Raw genomic sequence first — 7,177 nt, forward strand, 5'->3', positions numbered from 1 at the left:
TGTCTAATACGAAAGATTTCTCCATTTGTAGTGGAAGTAACACTTAATACAATTTCCTACAATATAATAATCACTTGATTTTGAAACAAAATATTTAGACAAGGCTTCTCTTAGTAAAATATAAAAATTTTAATATATATAATCAAAATTAGCAATTTTGACACACATCAGATAAAACAAATCTACCACATAGTAAAACATACATGTATAAAATAGTGTCCCTTGGACTTAAATCGGTCCTTGTATAAAACAATGTGAAATATGAAACCAGGTAACTTTTGAGTATAAATCCTCACTAATGAAATACAATTAGTCACAGTCTCCTGTATAGTTTAGTTGTGCACATATAGGACCTCATTCAGAGTCGGTCGTTGCGGCCACACGGTCGTAAGGGAAAAGGGGCCGGATATGCAAATGATGCACTCGCAAGTTGCGTCGTTAAGATGGGATCGTTAGCTGGATGACCAAGGGGAGGATGCGGCCGTAAGACTAAAAATACGCCCCCTTCTCGTTCGCATTACACGTCATCTCCAGGCATATAAGGATTAATCGAGACCATCGAGAACCATCGGAGCTGGTCGTAGAGCTTAAGGTTGACCATACCCTCTCTTAAGCTCTACGATCAAGTCAGTGTAAAATCCTCCCATGTCACGTGTGCTATGACACTACTTTGTTAATTATGCACTCCCATAAAACGCCGTTTGCATAATCAGGCACGCCTGCGTTCAGATCTCCACTCCCCCGTGGCAAGCACCTTCCCCTGTTACCACCCACAAATGCCTCATCCTGTCACTCAAACTAACGACCTGGCCAAGTTCAAGGAGAGAGATATTTCCGATCGTAACAGCTAGTTTGCGCACGCGCATTGCGAATTTTACGCATGCGTAGTTTAGCGAACATCGGTGGCGTACGACCGTAACCACTGACTTTGAATGAGGTCCATAGGCCCTTATTCAGAGCCACTCGCAAAAAGCAAGCACTCACTCTGAATGAGTGCGGTCGCTTTTGTTTTAAAAGCCGGCCTCCTGGCTGCTCGCTAAGCTGTGGGTGACCACCCACAGCTTTAGTGAGTGACCAGGTGATGGTCGCGATGGTCGAGACCATCGCAACCATCAGGGCTTGCAACGAGACCCTTGCAGTAGGGTCTCATCTACCGCAAGCCCCAGGTATCTTCCTGCTCTAACAGAGCAGGAAGCCCCCTACTGATATCACTGGTGATATCAGTAGGGCCGCCTACAAATGGAACACCTCCGTTTGTCCGGCCAACACCCACCTCGCCTACAAAATGGGGCGAGATGTCAATCAACATCGACAGCCGCCCCGTTTGTAGCGAGTCTCGGAGCGAGAGAATTTCTCTCCCGCTCTGGGGCTTGCGCATGCGCCGTGCTCACGTGGTGCGTGCGCAGTGCCTCATCATTGACCCACTTGTGAGCGCATAGGCGCTTGTGAGCGGGTCTGAATGAGGGCCATAGTGTGCAATGCTCACCGGCAAGTTGAAAAACACAAACTGGGATTCATTTAGCTTAAGTGTACGGGATCCAGAGGAAATGCTTTCACTCAATATTAGTGTCTGCCTCCCCACTATGGTATATGGTTGTCTAATAAAATTCACACAAATATCTTCCACCTGGTTGTGCTGCTATACGAGTATGGTACGAGGGACATCGATCGCTGTGCCTATCTGAGTGGCATCTGCATAAAAGGATAGGAAAGATAGTATGGCTACAGATGGGGTATGTAATATAGGGTAGCTACATAATATAATATAGGGATAAACCATTGGATCTTACAGAAGAGATATGAAGCATTATATAGGTTATTTACATATAGGGGCATGTGAATATATTCCACTTGGAGAATCATGTACATGTGTATAAGCACTGGGGTGCATATGCACATGTTTTTGCACACTGATAAACATTTCAGCTCTATTTTGGATTTTCCTATTTATATGTGTGTGTGTGTGTATATATATATATATATATATATATATATACAGTCAGGTCCATAAATATTGGGACATTGACAGAATTTTCAGATTTTAGCCTCTATTCACCACCACAATGGTTTTGAAATGAAACAAACAAGATGTGCTTTAACTGAAGACTTTCAGATTTAATTTGAGGGTAATTACATCCAAATCGGGTGAACGGTGTAGGAATTACAACAGTTTAAATATGTGCCTCCCACTTTTTAAGGGGCCAAAAGTAATCGGACTATCAACTCAAAAGCTATTTCATGGACAGGTGTGGGCTATTCCCTCATTATTTCATTATTAACTAAGCAGGTAAAAGGTCTGGAGTTGATTCTAGGTGTGACATTTGCATTTGGAATCAGTTGCTGTCAACTCTCAATATGAGATCCAAAGAGCTGTCACTATCAGTGAAGCAAGCCATCATTAGGCTGAAAAATCAAAACAAACCCATCAGAGAGATAGCAAAAACATTAGATGTGGCCAAATCAACTGTTTGGAACATTCTTAAAAAGAAAGAACGCACTGGAGAGCTCAGCAACACCAAAAGGCCCGGAAGACCATGGAAGACAACTGTGGTGGATGACAAAAGAATTATTTCCCTGGTGAAGAAAAACCCCTTCACAACAGTTGGCCAAATCAAGAACACTCTCCAGGAGGTAGATGTATATGTGTCAAAGTCAACAATCAAGAGAAGACTTCACAAGAGTGAATATAGAGGGTTCACCACAAGATGCAAACCATTGGTGAGCCACAAAAACAGGAAGACCAGATTAGAGTTTGCCAAACAACATCTAAAAAAGCCATTACAGTTCTGGAACAACATCCTATGGACAGATGAGACAAAGATCAACTTGTACCAGAGTGATGGGAAGAGAAGAGACGGAAAGGAACTGCTCATGATCCAAAACATACCACCTCATCAGTGAAGCATGGTGGTGGTAGTATCATGGCATGGGCATGTATGGCTGCCAATGGAACTGGTTCCCTTGTATTTATTGATGATGTGACTGCTGACAAAAGCAGCAGAATGAATTCTGAAGTGTTTCAGGCAATATTATATGCTCATATTCAGTCAAATGCTTCAGAACTCATTGGATGGCGCTTCACAGTGCAGATGGACAATGACCCGAAGCTTACTGCAAAAGCAACTAAAGAGTTTTTTAAGGCTAAAAAGTGGAATGTTATGCAATGGCCAAGTCAATCCCCTGACCTGAATCCGATTGAGCATGCATTTCACTTGATGAAGACAAAACTGAAGGGAAAATGCCCCAAGAACAAGCAGGAACTGAAGACATTTGCAGTAGAGACCTGGCAGAGCATCACCAGGGATGAAACCCAGTGTCTGGTGAGGTCTATGCCTTCCAGACTTCAGGCTGTAATTGCCTGCTAAGGATTTGCAACAAAGTATTAAAAAGTGAAAGTTAGATTTAGGATTGTTTAGTTTGTCCCATTACTTTTGGCCCCTTAAAAAGTGGGAGGCACATATAGAAACCGTTGTAATTCCTACACCGTTCACCTGATTTGGATGTAATTACCCTCAAATTAAATCTGAAAGTCTGCAGTTAAATCACATCTTGTTTGTTTCATTTCAAAGCCATTGTGGTGGTGAATAGAGACCAAAATATGAAAATTCTGTCAATGTCCCAATATTTATGGACCTGACTGTATATATATATATATATATATATATGTATGTGTGTATATATATATATATGGTGTTAGGGTGTATTTTCCAGTGGTCTGCATGACCACCACCCCTCTCTAAGGGTCTCATAGTTATACAAAAACTTCTCTTCATCAATAGTGACGCTTATAATTAATTATAGGAATATGACACAATATTTTCCTCTTTAATCTATTTTCTCTGTCTGATATTGCTACATCTGTGACCCCCTACATTACTTTATTAATCTTCCATACAGTCTTTTTACGTATTCCGTCCTTTACCAAAATAAAACCCAGACAGAGAGTTGCCATTATTATGTTATGCATAACAACCAAAGCTCCATGTGAGCTAAACATGCAAGCTATTACCGGGCCGATACCACCCAAATATCCCTTGACAAATCTATGAAGTCCCCTGACTATCTTTCCTATAATGTGTTATTGCATATTAATTAAACCTTGAAATCATACTCAGTTATCTACACACCATGTACATGATATAAAAGTATTTTACTCGATTAATGGGAATTGCAAGATAATTGATGGTTTACATGCGAATAATACAAAGGATAATATAGTATGCAGTACAGTACATAATCTCAGAAGTGAATTTCTAACTTTAATCCTAGTAATAAATTACCCCATGCAGTTGCTAAATAAACTTCAATGCAGATTCTATTTAATCTTTTACTAGTATATAACCTTGGTGTTCATGCAAATATATGTACAGTATATATGTTTATATGTATGTGAGTATGTAAGGAATGTGTATGCAAGTGTTATATAATTCTGCTCTTCTCTGTGTACGTTTGTAAGAATGTGAAGAAAGCATATGGCTGGAAGCAGTGTGAGAAGTGTACATGCGTGTGTATATGGGGGATATATGATATACTGTAATTAAGGGATAACTGTTCCCCCTTGCACTTCCGGCAAAACTAATAGTCTATAGATAAATTGTGGAGGGCAATCTATCAGAGAAAACAATTATGTGTGTTTGGATGTGATTATGTGAAAATATAGAGAGAATATAGAGAGAATACGTGTGTGGGTATAGAGAGAGCGTGCTTTGTGTTGCAGCCTCATGGCATGGTAGCCATGATGGCGTCCTTGTGTCTTTGTGTTGCTATGTATGTGGGGGTGGGGTGAAATCTCATGGCAAGGCCTGGTAGCCATGATGGCGTAGCATGCCTGTGAGCATGTAGATGAGACAAAGAGAGAGATGATTTCAGATTCATTGTCCTATCTAGTGTGAGTGTTAGCTTTTACAGATATAGGCAGAGAAGTAAAGTTTAGGCAATACAGGCAAGTTATTATAGAAAGTAATAACAGCATGTGGGTGTCGATGTTTTACTCCCACAGGTTGTAATACCTGAATCTTCCTCACTACTAGGAATGCTTGTGTGCACATCCTGTTCTTAGCACGTTACACAGTCTGTTTCTTTGTTTGAGTTTTGAGCTATTTAAAATCTAAATCTTCTGGCTCCCTGCATACCTATTCTGATGAGTTATTATTCAAGCTCCTTCACATGTGGTATGAAAGGTATATTGTAGTAATAAATGAATGGCTAAAAGAAAATAATAAAAAAATTTCTAAAATACGTCACAACAATAAAATAATATAATAGTGAAGAATTTCATGTATTTATATACGGTATATATATATATATATATATATATATATATATGAATAAATCAGGCTTGATTTGCTTATCTTGTGTTTTTTTACTATTTTTTTATATCTATTTTTAAATTATGAAAGAGGTACGAAAAAACAGGATAATACTATTGTAATAATGCTATATGTGTATTTGCAAAAAAAAATATTTATATATATATATATATATATGTTCATATTGAAACAGGGTAGAGATATATATTTGTTTTAAAAGATAGAATTGATTTCTATATACTTATACGATTGTGGACAAATAGGAATAATCTGCAACACAAAAAACAAGATTCAGGTGCTGCAGAGCAAATAATTAAATAATGAGATTCTGGAGGAATAGAAGGAGACACCACGGACCTAAGTCTCCAGTCTTGAGAAAGTCCCAGCATTCCACGGGATGAAATGCAATGCATTGACCGTATACCCTCCAGTTACTCCTTGTCCCAGATATTGCTCCAGGCGCCTGTGAATATATAAAAGTCAATTGTCCTATTACCAAATATGGAATGACAGCAGCAGCGGTCGTATATTGCCGCTCACAACGTCTCCTCTCTCCACTGCCAGTCATCATTCCCTGCACGGACATTAGTACCCAGTCTGCGGGAATAACAGCAGCAGTGGGCCGCTCATTGCCGCTTACAGCGTTTCCTCTCCTCATTGTCAGCCATCATTTCCTGCACGACCAAAAGCACCCTGTCCGCGCACTTCCACAGTGTGGCCACACAATCACAGCGGACCGCTTATTGATATAAGGTGCAACAATATATAGATTCACTTGGACGTAATATACTACTAAGAGGAGACTGTGTGGACAGTGGTATTGCAACTGGGACGCCAGTTTAATGAGTAACAGCTGCTGACTATAACAACCGGCCTGTCTATTTTATATTATATGAGAATACTGCAATGGCAACATATGGCAACATATTCGTTCCATGTTTACTAACCAGACATTTAACAACTAAGCTACGGACTTCCTTATACTAACACAGCATTTCAGTGAGATCTGGACTTTAACTGTTAATACAAAACAACAGATTTCAAAGAGCTCATTTTATATATATAATATCGTTCTACATTTCATTTTATATGTGTATCTTTTGTTTGGATACTATTGTCATCTGCAAACAATGCTGCTATATTAAGGAATTTGTGATTTCATTTTAATAATTTCTAATATATGTTTATGTTTATTAAAACCCATTAATTGGTGTAAACTTAATAAGCCTCCTGTTTTTTAATAGAGAGCAAATATTGATACATCTATTAAGAATCCTAATGAATGTATATTATATATCACCATGCGCAGTATTTATTGTATTTAGATTTTTTAAACCCCCGTGGTGCCTAACCCTAACCCCCCCCACACACACACACAGTGGTGCCTAACCCTAACTCCCCCCTAGATGTGTGCCTAACCCTGACCCCCCCACCAAAACCTAACCCTAATCCCACTATGCTGCATGGTTACCTAACACTCCCCCCCCCTCGCTGCTAACAGCTAAGACGCCCCAGCTTACCTCATTCGGGATGGTGTCTGCCTAGATTTTGCACCAGGATTAAGATAGGCATCTGTATTTTGACGCCAATCTTAAGTCTCGTGTCGGGCTTGTACCGTCGGGATTTAGACCGACGGCATCCTGTCCGGAGGTCTGCTAACTACATCCCGTTTTATTCTATGGATGGCTTGTTTTTTTCTTGCCTGAGTTTTCAAGTAAAATATGCTCTGTACTGAACAGGGGAACCCATCACTGTGGTTTCCTTATTATAGTGCGACTAGCTTAGTCAGTTAAAGCTTATTTATTCCCCATTTCTAATACACCACTAGTAAATGTTGATTCAGTCTCATGCAAAGTGGACACAGGTGC

Source organism: Taudactylus pleione, unplaced genomic scaffold, assembly GCF_031769625.1.
Source record: "Taudactylus pleione unplaced genomic scaffold, aTauple2 ptg000334l, whole genome shotgun sequence".
NCBI lineage: Eukaryota > Metazoa > Chordata > Amphibia > Anura > Myobatrachidae > Taudactylus > Taudactylus pleione.